We start from the raw sequence: 24,111 nt of genomic DNA on the forward strand, positions 1-24,111 counted from the left end.
GCAGGAGAATCGCTTGAACCCTGGAGGTGAAGGTTGCGATGAGCTGAGATCGCACCACTGCACTCCAGCTTGGGTGAAAGAGTGAGACTCTCTCTCAAAAAAAAAAAAAAAAAAACGAATAAAGATGACAAAGATGACTACTCCTTTGGCAGAGCAGCGGCATGGGCTGCTTGGCTAAAGATACTTATAGTTATTTTTTGATCATATTCTAAACAAGAGGTGGATTATTCGTGAGTTTTCGGGGGAAATAGTGGGCAATTCCGGGAACTGAGTGTTCCTCCCCTTGTTAGACCATATAGGATGACTTCCTGATGTTGCCATGGTATTTGTTAACTGTCATGGCACTGGTGGGAGCAATGAGGACAATCAGAGGTCACTTTTGTTGCCATCTTGGTTTTGGTGGACTTTGACCAGCTTCCTTATGGCAACCTGTTTTATCAGCAAGGTCTTGGAGACCTGTATCTCATCCTGTGACTTAGAAGGCTTAACTTCCTGGGAATGCAGCCCAGTAGCTCTCAGCCTTACTTTACCCAGCCCCTACTCAAGATGGAATCACAATGGTTTAAATACCTCTGACAATTTTATGTATTTTCTTACTAGAAAATGTTGGGCAGGGCGCAGTGGCTCACGCCTATAATCCCAGCACTCTGGGAGGCTGAGGTGGGCGGATCACAAGGTCAGGAGATTGAGACCATCCTGGCTAACATGGTGAAACTCCGTCTCTACTAAAAATGCAAAAAGAATTGGCCGGGCATGGTGGCGTGTGCCTGTAGTCCCAGCTACTTGGGAGGCCAAGGCAGGAGAATAGCTTGAACCTGGGAGGCAGAGGTTGCAGTGAGCTGAGATTGCACCATTGCACTCCAGGCTGGTCGACAGAGCGAGACTCCATCATAAAAAAAAAAAAAAGAGAGAAAGAAAGAAAAAGAATGCTGGTGACTGGAAATGCATTTTGGGACTCAAAGAACAGGTGGAGGAATTAGAGTGTATGAAAGGGAGAAGGGGGTTGGGAATGAGCTGTTTAGGTAGACAGGATTGCTTTTATCTGCCTCTATCTTGGGCAAATGTTCCTAACGTAGCTCCCAGGCCAGGCTGTCCCTTCCATTTCAAGTCCGGTGCTTCGTAGTAAACAAATGTTTGCTCAGGTTTCCCAGCTATCTTTTTACAGTACATGAAGAGGAAATTCAATAGGGAATCGAGGTTAAGTCATTTTCTTCCAGTTACTAGGTGTGGGTAACAGGAAATGGAATTCTAAATCCCTGTTTTGAATCTTTGACATTCCTCTTGAAATTATTGCCTCAATTTGTGTTAGTGCGGAGAACGGTGCTGCTCAGCGTGCACTGTGCATTGCAGGCCCTTGTTAAAAGGGAATTCTCCATTAAATTTTGTGCCTCCAAGCCTGCTGCCCTGCTGAAGATACCATAAACCACAGCAAGAGGCAGCTTCTCTCGGCAGCATGCGCTCTTAGAAAAAAAAAGATGAGGCATCTTCCAACGAGGCAGCAACGTTATGCTCATTGAAACCTGGGTTTCTCAACCTTGCCATTGCTGAGGCCCAGATGACTGTCGCGGGGTTGTGCTGTGTGCGTTGCGGGGTGCTTAGCAGCAGCCCTGGTTTCTACCCACTAGAGCCATAGCACCTTTTCCTCCTCACCCTTTAGCCCACCATGGTGACAGCCAAAAATGCCTCCAGATATTCCAGTTGTCCTCTGGATAGCAAAATAGCCCCTGATTGGGGCAGATTTAAACAAAGGAAGTCCTTTCACTTTGCTGTGTGAAAGGTGAGGTTGTAATAACCAGGTAGGGCTGGGAGTAGGAAGGAAGAAAGATGAATAGATTTCAATATTTTCTTTGGTTAAAAAATTATAAATATATTTAAGGGGGAAAAAAACTGTACACTTTCATCTGTAGTAATACCATCTGGCCTTTTGCTTGAAATTTGCAGGTGAGATTTTATAAACAAATTGCAGCAAGTTGGTCTTCCACTGAAAACTTACCAGTAGAGCTAATTTACTTTCCAATTCTCTAAATGGGTTTCTGAGGGTTTGGATTAAAAGCAGTGGCTTTGAACAGAAGATATCCAGAAGGATGTCAAGCAAAAGTGGCTAGAGTCACACTCGGGTGACACTAAGGTCACCATGCTTCTGGCTCATTCTCGCTCTACATCTTTTACTTGAGATTTTAATCATCTTTTTAGCATTTAAGAGGAAAGGATGGGGAACTGAGAAAGATGCTAGGCCTTGGATGATGTGGGAGGTGGGGAAAGGGAAGGTTAAGAGTGAGGTTTTGAGACTTGATGAGGTCTGTGTAATAATCTATTGTAGGTGTTGTAGTTGACACAATAGATACAATTTGAAAAGCTGAACACACATGGAAATTTTTGTAAACTGACTAGTAATTTAAGTGACAATGAGTCCATTATACTGCAAGCAATGACAAATCTTGTAGGAAAAAACCAGCAATCATAGAATAATTCATCTTTTGGATAAAGATTTTCATAATGCAGGGTATGCTTTCCTGGAGCAAGTTATGCAGGCAATTAAAAATGACAATGGAATTTAGTTTATAACTGATGAAATCCAGTTTTGTTTGTTGAAAATATATTCATTCCATTTGGAGAGTAAAGCAGTCTTTTTTTCATGATTGTAATGGGGAAAGCTAATTAAATTCACCATTAATTACACCCTTAACATTTGTTCCCAAGTTCATTAGTCTATAATCTAAACAGATACATCCACAATAGTTAATGTTAACAGTGTTCTAACATTCAGAACTTTAAAAGTTTATTCATTTATTCCCCAAGTGTGTGTTCAAAAAATTGTTTTAAAGAGCATACATATTAAAAATGTATGATGTTAGATGAACAACCAACTAAAAATGAGACTACGAACATCACCAAATTGAATTTTATGTAGTAATATAGTTGCATTGAGATGTAACATCTTGGCAATCATTTGGTGCAAGCCTACAAATTCCGTAAAAGATTCTATTCTTAAGATTAATAGCACTATCAGTCAATTGCATCTTTATATCATGAAGATGAATTCTCACCACCCTTTAAAAAAAAACTTTAAAGAGAACAACTAAATCTGATGGAAGACAAAATGAAGGAGACCCACACTTCTCATTGGTGTAAGCTTTTGCCTCTGGTTTCTATGGTAACCTATGATCTGTATTCCAATCACACCTTTGAAAGGCTTGTTTTCTCCATCATGAAAATTTAGCTGGAAGTGCCGAAGGTACTAAACATTAATTTTTATGTTGTCTTTCTTTTCTTTTTTGGAAAAATTGGAGAAAGAGAATAGAGAAGGAAGATAACATCCACAGGCTTATACTGCAAAAACAATGAGAAAATCTATTTGCCAATTTTAAGATGATTTACACGCCTGGAAGATCACAAGAATAAAAACCCTGAATGCTAATTGAACAAGTCCGCAGCTCCTCTAACAAACTCAGAAAATGCCTTGAGCATAACATTGCAAATATTCATGTAATTCAATAGGGTAAAAACCTAGAGACTTGCTCATAAAGGCTGAAAATATAGCTCAGTGGTTTTCAACCCAGAGTGATTTTGCCTCCCAGGAGACATTTGGCAATATCTGGAGACATTTTTGGTTGTCACAACTGGTGCTAGTACTGGTGGTGTGTGTAGAGGGTGGTACTGGCTGCTGGTAGAGGCTAGCAATGAATGCCAATCATTCTACGTGCGTAGGACACCTCCTAAACAAAGCATTATCTGTCCTCAAAAGGAGGTTGTGAAAATCTGCATCCTGCGTTTAGCTTTATAGATGGTGTACTGGTGTGAGGGAAATAAATGTTCAAAAGAATAAAAAGTTTTGGAGGCAACCTCATTTGTAATTTGCATCCCCTGTTTATTTTACCACACTAACTTTTAAATTTTACTTTAAATGGCAGAAAGAGAAAAAGGAACAAACAAACAAACAGTTCTCATTTTTTTCTTACCTTTGGTTTAAATGTGAACATTTCCAGCTTGCATGTATTAATCTAATTTGGTACTGCTTCCCACCCGTAAATGTGTACAGCAGGGTGGTCAAACGTAACCGCTGCAAAATCGCTAGTGCGGTTGGGTAGACATTGCCACTTTGCTTAATTTAAATATGTAAGTTAAAATTATGAGAAGTTAATTTTCCTGTTTAGTGAAAATGCACTTACCTTTACCCGGATGAATACAGCTGCACTTGCCTTTGACGTCTACCTCCCTAAGTATGGTTACAGTTTGTCGCTCCGGTTCTGGAGGGCGACCCTGTCCCTGAATTCGCGCCCAGGTCACAAGGGCAGAACCATCCTGAGGACAACCTGCAACTCAATCGATGTTTTCTTTGCTGGGACGCTGGCGAGCATGAAAGCCATCCAAACACAGCCAGAGGGCGCCAAAATGCCGCAAATAAAAGTTCCAAAGGCGTCAAATGGCTTTTGCGGGAAGGTAAAATGGGCTTTTGTCTAATCAAAGAGCTACCGTTGTCAACGATGTCACGTTACATTATTTTTGCATGTCCCTCTTGCCAATAGGTAAGCAAAGTGAACGCATCTCCCAACCCCGGTGGCTATTCTGTGTCCCGGTGCTATGCCAGGTGTCCGCCCCCCAGGGCACCCGGCCACGCCGCGGTTGGCCGCAGCTTGGACTCGAGCGCTCGCGGGCAGCGGCGTGCAGGCTGCCTCGGGCAACCCCGTCTTCTCAGTATTGGTGGCCTCCACGAAAGCACGGACATCAGAAACATCGACGGTCCCTTTCCCCTCTTCTCTTCCCTCTTTCCTCTCCCAAGTCCCGAGAGCATCCTCCGAGGGGCGACGTGGCTCGCCCCGCCAGCTGGACCTTGAGGGCCGCGCCAGCCTTCGGGGCTCAGCCCCGCGGGTGCGGCTGCGGGTGCGGGTGCAGGTGCGGAGCCGCCCGAGGTGCGCAATTCGTTTTCAACGATGCCGCCCAGACGCGCCTGCAGCTGGGGCTCACCCCAACCTCGCTGCCTGCGGGGGTAGCGGAATCGCAGCCAACGTCGGGAGCAGGCGGGACTGGGGTCTGAGAAGGGTAGCTGGTGTCCAGGGGCGTCAGGCATCACCTCGAGGCAGCTCCCTAAGTCTGAGCGACAGCCCGAGCACTTCTCCAACTGTTCCGAGTAAATGAGAAGCGGGGTGAGAGAGAGAGAGAGAGAGAGAGAGAGAGAGAGAGAGAGAGAGAGAGAGAGAGAGAGAGAGAGGATAGAGAGAGAGAGAAAGAGAGGAGCCCACGGACAGCCCAGGCGCGGCGGGGGAAGAGGGAAGGGGGAAGGGGGAAGGGGGGCACCGGAATGGAGGGGAGGAGAGGGGAGGCGGATGGGGGATCTGAATAGAGGGCAGTTAGGAAACGTTGGCGGGGCACTGGGTTGGAGGGAGGGGGGAGAGGTGGGGGGAAGGGAGGGATCAGGATGGAGGAGAGGAGAGAAATGGGGGTGACTGTGCTGGAGGGGAGGGGAGGTGGGGGCCCAGAACTGGGGGGAGTAAAGTGGAGCCGGGCGTGTTGGGGCTGGAGGAGAGGGGAGGGTCTGCGCCGGAGGGAGGGATAGGGAGGGAGGAGAGGGAGTGCAGGGGGTGGGGAGCCCCGAGCTGGAGGGAGTGGAGGGGAGGCGGGCGGGGCACCGGGCTGGAGGGAGGGGAAAGAGGCGGGCGGGGAGCGCGGGAGGAGGGAGGCTGGGCGGGCGGACGCGCGGGGGGAGGGCTCTGGGCAGGAAGGGGAGGGGGAGCGAGCGCGAGAAATGCAGAGGCTGCAGCGGCGGCGGCGGCGGCAGTAGCGGCAGCGGCGACGACGGCGGCGGCAGCGCTCCAACTGGCTCCTCGCTCCGGGCTCCGCCGTCGAGCCGGGAGAGAGCCTCCGCCAGAGGCCAGGCACCAGCCAGACGAGGCCAGCGACCCCGGCCCCTCGGCGGCACCGCGCTCACCTAGGGGCTGTACAGGCACCCAGAGCCGGTAAGGAGGCGCGCCCTGTGGCCCCGTGCCGCCGCGGACCCGGGGGCCTCCGTCCCCCGCCCCGCCCCGCCCCGCAGCCCCCGGCTCTCCCTCAGCAAAGCGGGCAGCAGGGGTGTGGGCAGGCAGTAGACGGCGAGGGCCTGGGGGTCCCTCTGTGCGCTTCGGGGATCCCGGGTGACGGGGGGCCCCGAAGTGGGCGGCTTCGGCCGCTCGCAGGGTGGGGAGGGCGAGGGGGGCGGCGAGGCTGGTAAGCGGAGCTGGGGGGAGGGGGCTGTCGGGGAGAGAAGCTGCGGGTGAGGGACGAATTGCCGAATGCGAAACGCCCTAAGCGCGTGGAGTCCCGGGGAGACGGTTCTGTGGGCTGAAAGGAGCGCTTCTGTCATCGGAGCCCTTACCATCCCGGGAGAAAGCGCTCGGGGCGAGGGGCGCAGCCGCCAAAGATGGAGGGTGGGGGGTGGGGTGGGGCGGGAGTCTAGGGAGAAAGAAGACAGGGAATCTGGCTCGATCCGAAGGAAGGGGCCGGTTTTTGCTTTGGCAAACGGGTTTTCCCGACCCGTGGGACTCCGGGATCTTGGTTCTGGTGGCCAAGGAATACGAGGTTCACACGGCAACGTGCACTTGGAAGCACCTCCCGAGCAGATCGGAGCCCCAGCCTCATCGGTGGCGGAATTGCTGCCTTCTTACTAACCCGTGGGCTGCCTTGGAGCGATTTGCTTTTTCGAGCCTTCTGTTCCAAGAATGCGCAGGGCGCCTCCGCCCTGGGCCCCGGCCCCGGTCCCGGCCCGGGGGGTGTGGGCTTGAACCTGACAGCGCGCGGCCTTAGCGAGGCTCAGCCAGGCTGGGAGTGCGGGGTTGGGGTTGAACAGCTTTTGCCCAAAGCGCTAACGCTGAAACCTGACGCCCGGTTCCTGCTCCCCTAGTCCCCGTCCCCCCTCCAACTCCAGAAAAATAAAAATTGCGGAATCCTGGATCCGATCGCACGCACAATGCGCGGCTGCAAACCGCATTCTTTTCATGAATATTCATCGAACGCTTGGCCGGGTTCCTTATCTGCTTCCCCAGAGACATTTCCGCCTTGAAACGAACTCGGTGGACAGCCTTTGCCCGTGTAATTTTCACTCTGTTGAAATTAGCACAGCGCACATGTGTGCATTTTTGAATACCTTATACAGAGTTGACACACCTCTGTCTACCCCGCGGCCACTCGCACTGTGGGCAGGCAAAACCCAACACTAGCATCGAAATGGCCTTGTGCTATAGAGGTGTGGACCGACTTCTCCCCTTCCCCCCGGGATTACAGCCCGGGCTAACAGACCCCCAGGACTGCAGGCAAAATGAATGAATCGGGACTGTAATTACCTATTCCTTTGTCTTGGCCTCGCGCATGCGCCGGAGAGCTGGGTGTGGAGGGCCCGGCAGCCCCATCCCATCTCCATCATCCAGCCACCCACTCCCCTCCCGAGCCGACGAACAAAGGCGTTTGCCCTAAATGTTGCGGGAAACCCTTGAACACCAATGACAGTTTTTCCCGCCTGTGTGTATGTTTCTTCTTTTCCAGGCCGTCTCTCATCTTTTGCTTTCTTACTGATTTCAGTTGACCAAAATTAAGATTTGCCTCGATGATGAGGGCAAATTGTGGATTAAATATTTTGTACCCGCACACTGCGATTTTTCCTTTCTAGTACTGCTCATTGTTCTTTTTCCCGTAACATATCTTACCGCAGTGAGGGTGCTTTCTTAATTTGCATCAATTAAACGTTTGACAGATCTTTGTTGGTCATTTGATTAAGGGACTGTGGCCTCAAAACTGTCAGTGGGCGTTGCCGCCAGTGACACCACTTGGGGAAAATTAAGACATATTGGCGTTTATTCTAACAAGATGGCCTACGAAAACCAGAGAGAAGAAAATGGTTACCTTGTCAGGATCCTAACACTTTCTGTTTTTCTCTGGACCCCTACCTCATTGTTTCGTTAAGGATTCCAAAAGGCGAATGGCGTCCAGATGGAAATCTACTGATAGGGGGAGGAAGAAGGCAGCCGTTGGGGTGAAGCTGGTTAAGTTCGCAATGATCCTTTTTTTCCCCCGGTTACCTAACAGAAGCCATGATATACCTTTGATGGCTGACTTTCTTTCAGATGATCTATTTTCCAGGTTATGGCCATTTAGATTTCTTTTTGGGCTAGTTGTTTTTACCACCCAAAAAGGGATTTATTGTGTATATCAAATAGGAGCCAAATATGAAATTTTCTGCAGTGGTAGGTTATGTTTAATAGGGCTTTATGCTTAAGTATCGTCAGTACATCCTGGTGGAATAACACGTGGCAGCAATGGAAATCATATCTTTTGTCCTTTTTGATGAGAACTTGATATTGACCACCTTCAGTATATCAGGGCCCATCTTCTGGCTTGGGTGGCTGTCTAGCTGTCTTGTAGGTGCCACGGATTGTACCCTCTGTACTCCTTAGTATTGAGTTTCATTATGATTTAGAGAGCTACGTGTATGGGCTTCTTTTTTCTTTTTCTTTAGATTGTGTTTTTGGCGAGGGGTATGTTGGAATATAGAACAAATTCAATAGCAAATATATACCAGCATGTCCCAAATTCAGTAAGTCTTAGGTTTTTGAGTGAGATAGTATTTAAATCGAATTTTAAAAATTATTACAGAATTTAAAAATTTCTATCATTTCCCTTAATCATTTAGCCAGGTAGCTTTTTGCCAAGCTTTAGCAGGTAGAGAAATTGAGCCTTTTGAGAAAATGCACCAACAATGACAGTGGCATTTCTGTTCTTGAACTGGTCCTCAGCCTGCCATTGTGACGTGTAGAAGAGAACCGTTTCTCCTCACATCACCCTAGTTTAAAGGCCCAATGGGAGAGCCCTAAACATTTCGGCTCTCTATTCTTAGAGGTCTCTTCTAATCCTCCTGGGTTTACCGGGATCCGTAATCCTCCTGGATCTGATGATGCAAGAGGTGATGGGTTCTGTCTCTTTATTTTTAAATTTCACAACGAAGAACAATTTGAAGCCATTTTCATTCTATAGTCAAGATAAGTGGAGTGTGACATCAGAGAGAAACTTTCATTTGGGGGAGATTTGATCACTCTAAAATGGATGTCTGTGTTAATCATAGTAGTTTTGTAAATATTGCAAAATCTACACCCATTTTTAAAAACAAGATGTCATGTATATACACATGCACACATATACATATGTGTTTATACGCACACTATAAAATCTTATGAATAACTTGAAACAAACTGGTTGGTATAGAATATTATTTTATAGTGCTTTCACACTGGTCTTTAGAACATAATCAGTTTCTTCCTTTCTAAATATGTGTTTGAAAGGGAAAGCCTACCTAGCCTTTTCCTCACTTAATAAGCTCTCTTCCCATTTATCCCAGTGTACCTGGAGCATTAAGCTAAGAGGTTCATTCACAGGCTTAAAAACTTACATTAAGCACTACTGAACTTTACAAGCTGGAATAAACAATGTCTACTAAATAAAGGATTTATAACATTGTTCTGTCTTATTTTTGTGATCTCTAGTAAAAATTTTTTTTCAAAAATATCCGAAGAAGACCTGTGAACTATTATTTGTCAAAAGCAATTGCCCTTGGTATCTGATTCTGTTGAAAGAAATGCTTTGATTTGTCCAGGCCTTTACCTTAATGTAGTTTGTACCTACTTATTTCACACCTTCTTTCTCTTCTTAATGATGGTCTTAGCTTATTTCACACCTTCTTTCTCTTCTTAATGATGGTCTTAGCTGGTAAGCTGGAAACCAGGTAACTGCTGAGGAAAAACGCCGAGTAGGTATAAAGACAACTTGAATGTTCTCTCAGAATGGGTATGGAATCTTTATCAGATTTTCTCTGTTCACCTAATCCTTTGCATTTATTGGATCTCTCAAGACTTTAGATAAACCATGGACACGAGCTTTTCTCTTTGTCTTAATTATAGTGGACAAATAGTAGAAAGTAACAGTGAGGTTGCAAATAGAATTTTTTGAGTACTAAAGTGCTCTTTATGAGTTTTGGGGCAATGTTTTTGGGGTGGCTTCTCAGGAAATAGTGTAAAGACACTGGCAGTGGGTACCCACCTGGGCAAATTACTTAAAACCTCACTGAATTTCACTTTCTTCAATTCTAAGATTGGGATAATAATTTAATTCCTATGTTGAAGTAATAATAATAATAACTACACAAGATGTCTGAAAATGAGTAAATGTGCAATGGCTGGCTCCTAAGGGCTCCTCAACCTCTGTCTCAATTACTTAGTGATGTCAATTACACTACAAGTGTTTTCAACAACTGATAGTGTCAATCAACACTTGCAGTGTAATTGACATCACTAACTAATTTCAGTATATTCACCTGTATTTTTCTTTCAGCTTGATTAATGAAGTCTTGGGGACTCCCAGAGTATTAAGTTAGAAGTAGGATGTCTCAATCCCAAAGGGGACCAAATATCATAGTTCCTATTTACTGCCCTTGTGTTGGTAGATATTGGAAATTCTGTGAGACATTATATGGGAATCAGTCTGTAAGTGCATTTCATGATGTCAGGATGGCCACTTTCCTTGAATTCTCCAGGTCTGCTTATGCTAATGTAACTCAAGAGGTGACATTTACTTTCTCTTGAGAAAAATACAAGGGTGGTCTTGAAACCCCAGCAGTGCCCAGCCTGCCCAAGGAAGGCTTTTGTGAAATGCCTTTCCTGCCACATCCATTGAAACAGACGTCTAGTTAAGTGTCACATGAGAACAAGTGTCTGGTAAACGTTCTCAAGAGTAAAAATCAACCATAGAGAGTCCGTTTCTCACCAGAATATAGTTCAATTATAATTTAATTGTGATTTGGAGGAGCCACAAGCCTAAGAAGGAAACTGATTAAAACAGCATTCTCCTTTTCCCTGGAAGTCAGGAATGGGATGAAATGGAGGCAGAGAGAATGAAATAGTATGTTTTTCTTCTGCACTCTAAGGACTTAAGTAACATAAATTATTCTTTAATTTTTTACAGACTTTCCATACTTAGTACATTTTTGAACAAAAACAGGGAAAACTGAGCTGTTTTGACTCACCAAGGCCATCAGTGCTGAGAGGTGGTGATTGAGCAGGATTGGAAGTCTAGGAATACATTCCTGAAAGCTTTAGAGATTTAGAAATAGAAACCATCTGCAAGCACAACAGGGGCCCAGGGCATAAGGAAACACTTCAGGATAATATAGGAAAATGGTGTGCAGTGGAGAAAGCAAAGCATTTACACGATATTTTCCCCGTATCACTTAAGCATTTTATGAACTCTTTTTTTTTTGTTTTGTTTTGAGGGAGGCAGGACTGGACTTCATTGGTTTGTTTTTGAACTTCTCTTTGAAATAGATATTGCAGCAATTTGTATATTGTGTAGGGAGTATGATACTTAGAAATCATGATTTTGGGGGTTAGGCATGGTAAGGGTGGACTTGTGAGCCACAGCACCAGGTTAGAATCTTCTCTCAGCCATTTACTGCTCGTACGATCTTTGGCAAATTGCTTACTTTCTCTGTGCCTCAATTGTATTTAGAAAATGGGGATTGTAAAACATGGTTACTGTAAGGATGAAATGAAATTGTCATGCACTTAGGACAATGCCTCCTTATATTTAGTGCGTCTCTTTAATCACAGTCACCATAAAGGAGTGAGAATATCAGTTTTCTTTACTGCGTCCTCCATCTATAGGTATTCATATGTTTGTTTCTACCAACTACTGTCTGAGGCACCACCATTAGCCTGACGTGTTTATTGCACATCAGGCTAATGGTGGTGCCTTGGACAGTAGCTGGTAGAATAGAGAAGTCTGTGGTTTAGAAAAGTCCTCCAGGTGTAGCTAGGATACCCTAAATATGTCAGCAGTTCACTTGGACTGAGTTTCAAAAGTCCACAGTGGGTAGGTTAATATAACCCCAGCCTCCATCCTGAATTTGTATTTTTTTAAATGGAAGAAAAAAAGTGAAGGTTCTTGGAACTTCAGAGACAGGATCACTGCTTTGATGTGTTGAGACCTGGACTCACCTTGATTAGCTGTATGACCTTGGGCGTAGATATAATTCATTTAGATTCCTGAAAATCCTTAGCTTTGTTGTGTCTTGAATCAGATGTATCATTAGCATTTGAAAGTTGTCTAAGTCGTTAGTACTAAGGTTGATGATGTTTTACATTCCATTTTAGTCCCCCTACCTCCACCCCGCCCCGGCCAAACATGCATCACGTGACCACCGCCTCCATACCTGGAGTAAAACTGAAGCGGGTATTATGTAGGAATGTAAAGAAGTTGTAATGTACTGACAGATCTTTGGAAGCAGTTATCTTCATGGAGACCTTAGGAATCAGGAACTCTGAACAACAAAACAAGTTCTTTGGAATTTTAGATGTTTGGGGTGGATCAATTCTGAAATTGGTTTTAGCATTTCAGACATTTACTTCAGGGATATGCCCAAGGGATTTGCCTTTGTCCTTCTGGACACTTTTTTGCTGTTGAGCAAAGGTGAATTCACTCTTCTGGGTAAATTGTTGTTTAATAGCTTCTTTAATCAGGTTTTTGAATCCTGTGGATTCTGGGGGGAGTTGCATATTTTACTTTATCTGTCAGGTGTTTTCTGTAAGGAAGGGGATTTTAGATTTAGTTTCCTAGGATTTTAGAAAAAGTTTCCTAGGATTTCAACCCATGTCTGATGGAGCCACACTGTACTTCTAAGCCTTGCCATTTTATCTTAGGTAATATGGACTCTTGGGGGAAAAAAAAGGGGGGGTGTTCTTGGATAAAATGGGTAACCTTTTCACATTGACGTCTTCAGTATTAGAGAGAGCGATATTAACTTCTTCAATGAAAAGTTATTTATCATGGAAAAGATTCAGTATGTGCCTTTAAAAGTTAATCGGTATTACATCAAATTACTTGTAGATTAGAGGTGCTTCTTGTCATAGTGAACGGGGGCTAGTACCTTAAGTCATTCCTCTCTACTATGATGATGGCGGTTGCTCTTACGACTCGAAGTGGAGATTTGGTTGACCCCTTCACGTTTCTCCTTGCTCATTGCAAATGGAAGTCATAAACCCAAATGCCTTATCTCCAATTCTGCTCTGAGACACGAACCAAGTTCTAGTAGACCCTCTGCCACTGTGTAGTGTTGCCTGAGTAGAAATAAACCAAGTCCTACCTAAATTTGTCAGTCTGTTTCGATCTGCGTCCACGCAGGATTCATTTACAGAAAGCCAATGGCTGCTTTTAACCACTATCCAAACCTCAGTCCTTTGTAAATACCTTCCTTGGAGCAGAAGGTTGAAAAGCTCATGACTAAACTCTTATTTTGGAACTCAAAAGAATCTTCGAGAAGTTAGTGGATTGCTCAAGGTCTCATGAGCTCCTTATCGGCTCCGTGGAAACCCAGGTTATTTCCCCAGAAAGCCTCACTCCTGCTGCCCCTCCCTTCTGAGACAGAAGCAGAGAATATCTAATTGAGTCAAACATTTACTCACTGTCTGCAACTTAAAACATTTTTGTCCATTTTTTCTGTACCCTAGAACCATTTAAAAGAAATCCAATCTAGATCCTATATCTGTCTTACTCTCTTGCTCAGAGAAGACCTCTTTGGCCTTTTAATACACCAACCATGCGCGGGGGTAGGGAGGGGGGTTTGGTGGGGGTTTCGGGGGGAACGACTTTGCAGTCACTACCTGCTGCCACTTCATCCACAGGTCATTTTCCCTTCAACTGACCCCTCTCTGCTTCTTACGTTATAGGCACATGCTTTCCTTTATATGCCAAAAAGTGCTGGGTGCAGTGGCTCACGCCTGTAATCCCAGCACTTTGAGAGGCTGAGGTGGGCGGATCACCTGAGGTCAGGAGTTTGAGACTACCCTGGCCAACATGGTGAAACCCTGTCTACTAAAAAGACAAAAATTAGCTGGGCGTGGTGACGTGCACCTGTAATCCCAGCTACTCGGGAGGCTGAGGCAGATAATTTCTTGAACCTAGGAGGCAGACGTTGCAGTGAACCAAGATTGTACCACTGCATTACAATCTGGGTGACAGGGTGAGACTCTGTCTCAAAAAAATAAATATATACATATTTTTTTGTATATATATGTATATATATGCCAAAAAGTGTATGGCATGCACTAAAACAACTTTCTTCAAAAACTGAATTTTAGTTTTTTAAAAATTTAAATTAAATCCTTGTTTTTTTCTCCCAGAAGGCACAGTGGCTGGGGGTTGGGCAGCTGGCGATGGTGGGTATGCGCTTGAAAATAATGCTAACTGGTTTTAAACTTATTTGGGGGCTGTATAGCCAGTGGAACAGTCAGGCATCCCACCCCAGAAATGCTCCGGACCCTCTTGGCAGATCCAGTGTGCATGGTGCTGTGGACGGGTGGTGGATGGAAAGCTTTTATGCTGGTTTCTAGCATTATCTGGCTTATTGGTTTGGGAGCTGCATAAAATGGGATGTTTAATCTTTTTTATTTAAAATGACCATTTATAGTATTTGGGGGTGGTTTAGAGGATTTAAAAAATCTGTTGGATTTTGAAGTAGCCCTTAAAATATGGAACTTAAGCGCTTAAGTTGCTAAAACACTTCCTAAAGCATACTGTAGGGATGTTGAAAACTGATGTTTGTGTAAACTGTGTGCATTTGTTTTTGGATAATCTGTGATAAGTTTAGTTTTTGATGAGACATAATTTTATTTTCACATTGAAAATGATATATTTAGGTCAATAAGAGGAGCTTTGAATTTACACTTTCCAGAGAAACCCACAATTAATAGGTAACTTTAGTTTTCATAATGCTTTTAATTATTACAGTTACATAGATTCAGAAATGGATATATTCCTGAAATAAACCCTTATTAAAACTTCTTTTTCCTTTTAAAAAAAGCTATGGTTCTATTAGGGAAAAACACTTCTTTTTTAAGTTTATGAATAAATCGATGTTAGATAAAAACTTTTCCTGGTTGAACTTTCTAAGTTACAAGTTTCCTCAATTGCTTGGCAAAGTGAATTTGAAAAGACCCATTTCATTTTTCCTTTGATAGTCTGTTCCAAACACCATTACACATAGGTGAATACGACAGCCAAGGTAAATAGTAACGAGATCTAATTGGGGAAATAGTGTATCAAAAGGGGAAAAATAGTATCCACTGACAGAGAGAATGAGCTGTTTCTTAAAGAGACAGAGAAATTTCCTCAGAGTTCTTGGGTCTTCACAGGGTGCTGTCCTGGGCCTCTCTGAGCTTGCCTTGGAAGCTGTAGGGGCTGTAGGAATATTTGTTTCTTTAACTCTTACAAATGTTCTCAGCTGTTTCAGTAGAGGAAAACAGTGCCTGTATTTGCCTTAGGTGTAAGATGATTAGAGAAAAAGGAAAATGTAGAGAAATCAGATTGACTTCAGATTGACAGGCAGAGAGTTCTGGAGTGACTTCCCACTCGTTTATATTGCAGTGCACCCAGAGGGCAGGGTGAGGGTAGTGACTACCTGGGTATTTACTAAAGCCATTACTATGATTAGATAAGTATGGAATCTTCTCTGAATAACTCATTTTTGTCTTTGTCTTTTTTTTTCTTTTTCTTGCCCTGTCACCCAGGCTGGAATGCAGTGGCGCCATCTCAGCTCACTGCAACGTCTGCCTCCTGGGTTCAAGCAATTCTCCTGCCTCAGCCTCCTGAGTAGCTGGGATTACAGGCGAGTGCCACCACGCCTGGCTAATTTTTTTGTGTTTTTAGTAGAAAGAGGATTTCACCATGTTGGTTAGGCTGGTCTCGAACTCCTGATCTTGTGATCTGCCTGCCTTGGCCTCCCAAAGTGCTGGGATTACAGGTGTGAGCACCACGCCTGGCCAATTTTTATATTTTTAGTAGAAAGGGGGTTTCACCATGTTGGCCAGGCTGGTCTCAAACTCCTGACCTAAGGTGATCTGCTCACCTCGGCCTCCCAAAGTGCTGAGATTATAGGCGTGAGCCACCACACCCCGCCAAAAACTCATTTTTCTAAGGAAGAAAGAAAGAAAGAATCTCAATTAACAGTTGGTGATTATAGTGGCTCCCAAGGCTTCTCATAATCACCCAACCTCAAGTAAACAGGGTGAATGGCACTCTGTTGACAGAGGTTTATTGTGGTACTGTGTTTTCCTCAGGAGCCCTGGTGATCTATCGTTGAGAACCCAAGCTCAGATTTCCCAGGGCTCACCCAACTGAACTTTAGAAACCTGGTTCCAGAATTTTCAAATGTTTGGTTTTTCAGACAAATAGTAGCAAGTGTTTGTACCAGTGTTCTCCAGAAGGTTGTTAGGATAAGATTGATAATGCTTCCCAGGTATCTGTGTTTTTTCCTCACTCACAGCTGCGTGTTACTAGTTTTCCTCATCCGACCCAGTGATTGATCGATGGAAAGTCTCATTGAAGGTTTGGTTATCCTTTCATTGGTGGAGGAGACAAAAGCAGAACCCAAAAGGCTCCTTCTATTCACCTCTCCTTTTCTATTGTAACTGGATTTATTTCTGCCATCCAGAGAGCGTGGGGTTTGATTTCATCTGTACCGAAGTTTGCTGGGTGGGCAGGTACAGGGGGTCATCATAAGAGGACTCAACTGACCACAGTGCAGAACGAGGTGACTATCCAGTAGAATGGTAACGTGGTCCCCGCTAAGGTAAGAACTGTAGTATGACATGAAGTGAATTCTTGATGGGAAGGGAGTTATTACATTTAACTTAATTAACTCTTAAATGCAGGGAATTTAACTAAAAAGTGAATTTAACAAAGAAGTGAATTGAAAAGTCAACCAGCTTCACCACTTCTCTCCAAACCCGTATTAATTAGCCCTTTTGCTTAAGTAAAATCACCTTGTTGAACTTTAATGATGTGACTAGCAATGCATCCTTTTACCATATGCTTGTTTCCAGCAACAAATACTACTGTTTAGGGGAGAAGGAAGTGATGGATAGAGGGAACAGTTGGCAGATTGGAGCCCATGTACACACATTATCCCTTTAACTTGCTTTCTTTAGACCCGTGGCTGCTATCTGTGAGTCTCATTTCTGTATTGATCCCCACTGGCTGAGCATACGACCAAAGAAGGAACCTTTTGTCATTTCTTCAGTGAGCTAGCCAGGAATCTCAGATAAAGGGCAAAGAAGCCCAGAATGACGTAATGCTGCAAAAAACGTTACTGCTGTTTCTAAGGGGAGTGGAAGAAACCCAAGCCAGTTTTGAGTCGGGTGTGATTCCTGTTGGAAGGGGGTGAGAATTCAGAGATGTATGCCTATTAAAAAAAAACAACTCAGGATATTCAGCCAGTTGTTCCTATTAGCAGCACATAGAATGGGAAACTAGCATTCCCTGACCTGTTAGCAGGTGTTTGCATAGTTTACCTGGTAGAGAAAGTATCCAACGGATAGAACCAAATGTTTGACACTAACAGGCGCTGTGGCTAGTGTAAGGTTTAATTGGCTGGATGCATTTCCATTTAAATCTGATTCTGATAACACATTTAACTACCTCCCTGCTAATTACACAGTCCCAGGCTTGAGGGAGGAAGAGGCATCTGTGAGCAGCGTCAGGTCTTGTTGAAGGGTTTGAAAGCCCTTCCGAAGAGGAAGAAATAACTGTGCTGGGGAAGTCTGAGCATGGTAACTGTGCTCCTGGCTGGTGGGGGAGCAGGGGGAAGAAAGCCCTTCCTTTCTACTCCAAGAAGTGTCCAGATTCCCCTTATGTGGGCAGAATTTTTGGTAAGTGCAATACAGGAAGCAAAACCGCAGGGTTCTAGGTCAGCAGTCAGTGACCTCTTACTCTGAGCCCCTCTGTTCCCTCCTCATTGTGTGTGTAGGGGACAAAAGCACCCAGCAGGAGAAGAGGAGGGGAAGGCTGGGGGAGGCTGGGAAGATGCACCCACATTGACACAGGTCGGGGGGAACCAGTGCTCTGTTCCTGTGTCTACTCAGGCTGCCATAACAAAATAGCAGACGGTAACTTTACCGAAATACACTTTTTCATAGTTCTGGAGGCTGGAAGTCCAAGGTCAACATGTTGGCAGGGTTTTTTTGGGGGGGAGGGCGGAGATGGAGTCTTGCTCTGTCGCCCAGGCTGGAGTGCAGTGGCTCAATCTCAACTCACTGCAACCTCTGCCTCTCTGGTTCAAGCAATTCTCTGCCTCAGCCTTGTGAGTAGCTGGGATTACAGGTGACCACCACCACGCCTGGCTAACTTTTTTGTATTTTTAGTAGAGACAGGGTTTCACCATCTTGGCCAGGCTGTTCTTGAACTCCTGACCTCGTGATCCACATGCCTTGGCCTCCCAAAGTGCTGGGATTTATAGCCGTGAGCCACTGCACCCGGCCAGGGTTAGTTTTTTTTGTGGCTTTTCTGCTAGGCTTGCAGGCGACAACCATCTCCCTGTGTCCTCACGTAGTCTTCCCTCTGTCCATTCACATCCCTGGTGTCTCTCTGTGAATCTGAATTTTCTCTCAGAGGGACACCAGTCAGGTTGGATTTGGACCCACCCCACCTCTTTTTAATTATATAAAAAAGGCCCTATATCTAAATATAGTCACGTTCTGGGGTGCTGGGGGTTAGAGCTTCAACATGAGTTTTGGGGAGACAGAGTTCAGCGTGACCGTTCCTCTTTCGTATTCAGAAAGAGTGTTTACAGTGAAGAACATCTGAAGCTCCTGTGAAACACACTTCGCTAGTGCCTGCCCTTAACCAGGGGGCGACAGGGAATTGGCGACTTGTAGCCCTGGTTTAACTCTTATGAATACATGTGAGGCAATCATGAGGGTCCCCATATGACACATGAGATGCAGAGGAGTTAATTCCCCAAGATTCATATCACGAGGAAAGGAGAGCCTGGTGTGAGATCCGGTCAGGGTTCTGTGGCGGCGTGGTACTGAGGATGCAAAGGGTGTGTCCAGGTCCCATCCCCACTGTCTCACTCATCATGAACGTGGGCATGTGGCAGAGGCCCCAACACAGAGCCGTAGGCAGCTGCCACCCATCAACCAGCATTAACACACAGTCAAGTCTATTTTTTGTTCTGACACTATTGTTTTTTTTTTCTTATTTTTCTTTTAATTATTATTATACTTTAAGTTCTAGGGTACATGTGCAGAATGTGCAGGTTTGTTACATAGGTATACATGTGCCATGGTGGTTTGCTGAACCCATCAGCCCGTCGTCTACATTAGGTATTTCCCCTAATGCTATCCCTCCTCAATCCCCACACCCCTGCTATCCCTCCCCTAGCCATCCACCCCCCGACAGGCCTCGATGTTTGATGTTCCCCTCCCTGTGTCCATGTGTTCTCACTGATCAACACCCACTTATGAGTGAGAACATGCGGTGTTAGGTTTTCTGTTCTTGTCTGACACTATTGTTAAAATGCTTTCTTTCTGCTTGAAGACTTTCCCATTTGGGTATCTGTATACTCAAATGCAGTCACGCATTGCGTAATGACAGAGACACATTCTGAGAAATGTGTCATTCGGCCATATCATCTTTGTGTGACCGTCACAAAGTGTACTTACACAAATCTAGATGGTAGAGCCTTCTGCACCTCCAGGCTATGTGGTATTATAGCCTGTTGCTCCTTGCTTACAAATCCTGTGCAGCATGCCACTGTACTGAATACCATAAGCACTGTGACATCATGGTAAGTATTTGTTTATCTAAACATAGGAAAGATACATTAAAAGTATCGTGTCCTTTGTGGGGACATGGATGAAGCTCGAAACCATCATTCTCAGCAAACTGACGCAAGAACAGAAAACCAAACACCGCATGTCCTCCCTCGTAGGCGGGTGTGAACAATGAGAACACGTGGGCATAGGGAGGGGAGCATCACACACTGGGGTAGGTTGGGGATGGGGAGCTAGAGGAAGGAAAACACTGGGAGAAATGCCTGATGTAGGCGATGGGGGTGGGGGACAGAGACTACAAACCACCATGGCATGTGCGTACCTATGCAACAGCCCTGTGGGATGTGCACATGTGCCCCAGAGCTTAAAGTACAATAAAATAATATATATGGTATGATAATGGGACCACCACCATATTTGCAGCCTCTTGTTGACCAACATATCGTTATGTGGCACACGACTGTCTTACAGGAGAATGGATAAAGAGAGGAAGATGTGCTTAGTGCATGTCGCGGGAAGACATAGCCAGACTCGACTTTTCTAAATCAGAGTGGAATTATAATAGGAAAACTCATTTTAAAATCTCTTACCAAGAGTGGCGATGGTAGAGAGCCCTTCTTGTTCTAGACGGAGCAGTTGACCAGATGCCTAGGCCACTTTAAAATTCTATTCTAGGCCAGGCACGGTGGCTCACGCTTGTAATCCCAGCATTTTGGGAGGCCGAGGCGGCCAGATTACCTGAGGTCAGGAGTTTGAGACCAGCCTGCCCAACATGGCGAAACCCCGTCTCTATTAAAAATACAAAACATTAGCCCTGTGTGTTGGCGGGCACCTGTAATCTCAGCTACTCGGGAGGCTGAGGCAGGAGAATCGCTTGAACCGGGGAGGTGGAAGTTGGAGTGAGATGAGATTGTGCCACTGCACTCCAGCCTGGGCAACAAGAGCAAAATTCCATCTCAAAAAAAAAAAAAAAATCATATTCTAGCATCTGTGCTTTCTGTTGGGGATTCGTCAGACAGACTCTTATTGTGGAACAGATTTTGCTGGATAGAGACTTGGGGTTGAAGATAGAAGACGGGGGCTTGGATAGAAGCAAGTGCAGGAAGAGTGGTGGAGGTTTTGACAGCAAGTGTATGAATCAGTGGGACACTGAGGAAAGGGAAGTAAGAGTGTCAGGAATCATGAAATCCTCTGACTATAAAAACCAAGGCTAATGAATTTTGGGGCCTTTCCAAGCAATAAAACAAGTAATGATACTTACAGGGATTCTTTTGAGGAGCATTCTTAACAAATGTGGGTGTGGGTATGTCTACTCTTAACCCTTTTGAAAGGGTCTTTTTTTATTATTATGTTGTTTTGTTTCTTGAGACAGGGGCTTGCTCTGTGACCCAGGCTGGAGTGCAGTGGTGCGATTTCAGCTAACTGCAACCTCCACCTCCTGAGTTCAAGCTGTTCTCCTGCCTCAGCATCCTGAATAGCTGGGATTATAGGTGTGCACCACCATGCCTGGCTAATTTTTGTCTTTTTTTGGGGGAGAGATGGGGTTTCATCATGGCCAGGCTGATCTCCAACTGCTGACCTCAAGTAATCCACTGCGTTGGCCTCCCAAAGTGCTGGAATTACAGGCCACTGCGCCCAGCCCAAGAGGGTCTTTTTAAAACAGTTTACAACTTTTAGGCGTACCCTGTCAAGTAATTCCGTTATTGCTTTCCTGTCTCAAATTTTAGGTGACATCACATTAATTATGGCAATAAGAATATTGCCTCATGAATCCCCAGTGAAATTGAGAATATCAATTTAATTTTACTACTCTAGATAAACAAACCACTGGCCTTAAAAATAACTGAAACTTGATGCTGTTTATTATCTTTTGTAAAAACTTTCACTGGTGAATTGTCTTCTACATAAAACATAGAATGAAAGTTATTGTAGAATTTAAAATTTTTAAGTCTTAAAATTGATGCAGTTTCTGTTTTCAGCTCAGTGTCAGTGAGGGCCTTTAGCGCTCACTTTCCTAATAGGTAGCACGTTCTTCCAGTCATGCCAGAAAACAAGGCTTGTCTCCTGGAATTCCCCATATGGCGTCCTTCCTGGGTAGTGAAACTCACATATGTCCATTTCCCTCTACTTGAAGCCTTGAATCTAGTGGAAGCTTCTATCCCTCTCCTGGATCGCTGCCCTAATTCTCTCCTAAATCCAAGCATGACATGGCTCTGCTTAAGACTTTATATCATAACTCTCCATTATACCTGCAAAAAAAGGCAAAGCTCTCAGCACGTTCATCTTCTATTTTCGTCTTTTACCTCCGTTCCTACACACACTCTCACCCACCCTCTTCAGCCATGTCGGTACCTTTTGGGTCTCCCAGGGCTCCAAGCTCATGCCTACTGTTTCTTCTGCCTGGAATATTCTTTTCCCCACTGTTGAAGTTACTCCTAGTTCAGATCTCAGTTTAAATGTCACTCTTGCAAAGATGCCCCCACACCTCCTGGCACTGAGGATTTTTGTCCCTGCATTTACCAGAATTGATGAGATTATATAATGTCTCTGCTCCTCCAGATTAAAACATCCAGGAGGCAGGGATGTGTCTGTTTTGTGGACCCATAACAGTGCCCTATAACCATTTCTGATCCATACCAAGAACCCCATGTCTGTTCAGTGTTGAAGGCTGTCTGTGGCACCTTATGTTCATGGAGAGCACGTGTCTTCTGAACATCCCCTTTGGCAGCTGGGATGACTTCCATTAAGGGACCAAAATTTCACCTCATCAGTTGTGCTTACTGTGAAGATGAATAGCTGATAAACTCCAATTAGAGTAATTATTCTGTTTCCAGGCAATAACCTTAGTAGTAATTGTTCTAAAGCCCTGAGACTTTACAAGTAATGAGTACTGATGGCGCATGCATCTGAGTGTCCTCCCAAGGTAGAGTCTGAAATGAAAAATGAAATTGTGTATTATTTGAGGGAGACAAATGGTACTGCATTGTGGGAACCTTTCAGAAACACAACACGATGAGTGAAAGCCGAGGATGCTTGTAGTTAACACTCCTCGCCCTCGCCTGTGCCATTGGTCTGCTTTGGATTAATCGTTATTGAACAACTTAACCGAATACATTTTAGTAACAGCCTTTGTGAAGTTGCGGACTATCAGGCTCCCAGAAGAGCAGGTGGCTTGAAATCTTTACACATTAGTCAATTATAAACCTAATGAAGTAAAAGGCTTTAGCCCAGATTCTACGCTATGACTACTTACTCTACATCGTGAGTTCTGTGAGGTTAGGACATTGCTTTGTTCATCTTTGGATGTTGGTTTCTAGCACCTAATGGACCCTGTGGTCCAGTAAAGGGCTGGATACATGGAAGGATATTTTTCATGGCCATGTGGCATCATGCTGTACAAATAAGGCAAGTTTCAGAATGACATGCTTTGCTTTACTTTCACATCTAGGAACCAGCTTGTAATGAACCTTTGGCAAACATCACTGGGTTTTTTTTTTTCCTTTGGAGGAGGAAGTAGGGGGACAACTAAGATATCATTTGTGATTTACTCCCCCTCCTCTTCGTGTCACATACCTCTTAGATGGTCAACATTCAGCTTCTGCTGTCTCATTTCTGAGTGCCATTGGCTTTAGTTTTCACTAGGATTATTAGAGAGAAATATTTTTGTGTCCGTCTTGAGATCTCTCATCAGATCAGTGTGTCTAGTTTTCTTTAGCTGATTATTGGTGGAATTCTTATTAAATAAAAAAATGTTTGTAGCTTTTCCCGATGGTGTGAAATGGATTTCTAAAGTAGCCTGTAGTTAAGAAATAATAATGTAGGATTCTAGTCAGCATGTCTAACTCTAGCAATACAGTTTTCTCATCGCAAAACCTTTCTGGAGTGGATCCTTTATTTGAACAATTTTTATTTTAATGGGCTTCTGGTTTACGTATTAAAACTGTAGTTATAGTTGAAGTGTTGGTAGGGTCTTTATTATACATGTGAGCTGGGTTGAAGCGTAAGACATTCTCATACCATCTGTGTAATCTGTGCCATAAACATTTGGCACTTGAACCATTAAATCAATACTTTGTCTGAAAATCGTCTCATTTTAAATGAATTCAGCTCATGAATTGGCCAGTGGCAGCTTCTTCAGCTGAGACTCCTTTATCTCTTCCCCCTTCTTCGTGTTCCTCCCCTAACACACTCCCTGGGTAAGGTCTGAAGGCGCTGGCTATGGGTCGTCTAGTTCCGAGGGCCACGTCAGTGTGACGTAAGTCGGGTAGTAGAATGAAAAGGGCAGTGATAGCTCCTTGCAATTAATTTTTTCTCTTAATGTTTAGAGTCCCTACTGCACCATACTGCCTCCTGGTTTCTCACAGGCTGTACTGTGTGTTTTGTTTGGAAACCTTGGCTCATCTTGTGGGTTGTGTACTTGGGGTATGTAATTAGCCAGAATGATACAGTATCGATGGTTGAGCAGCGGTTTATGACACAGATGAGTAACTGG

The 24,111-nt window shown here is 44.6% G+C and overlaps 1 protein-coding gene across 2 annotated transcripts in view; it reads left to right on the top strand.

Annotated features, from left to right (window-relative positions):
- Positions 1–24,111, top strand: part of BASP1 (brain abundant membrane attached signal protein 1) — a 95,813-nt gene that overhangs the window by 26,512 nt on the left and 45,190 nt on the right. The window contains exon 1 of one of the 2 annotated variants that reach the window (XM_064375885.1): positions 5,859–5,954. The exons of the other annotated variant lie outside the window; for it this stretch is intronic. The gene's annotated coding sequence lies outside the window, so the exon portion shown is untranslated. Of the gene's footprint in view, positions 1–5,858; positions 5,955–24,111 lie in introns of those variants that run through there. 2 annotated transcript variants of the gene reach the window in all.

The sequence above is a fragment of the Aotus nancymaae genome, unplaced genomic scaffold (assembly GCF_030222135.1).
Source record: "Aotus nancymaae isolate 86718 unplaced genomic scaffold, 86718_ANA_hifiasm-v0.15.2.pri h1tg000014l, whole genome shotgun sequence".
Taxonomy (NCBI): domain Eukaryota; kingdom Metazoa; phylum Chordata; class Mammalia; order Primates; family Aotidae; genus Aotus; species Aotus nancymaae.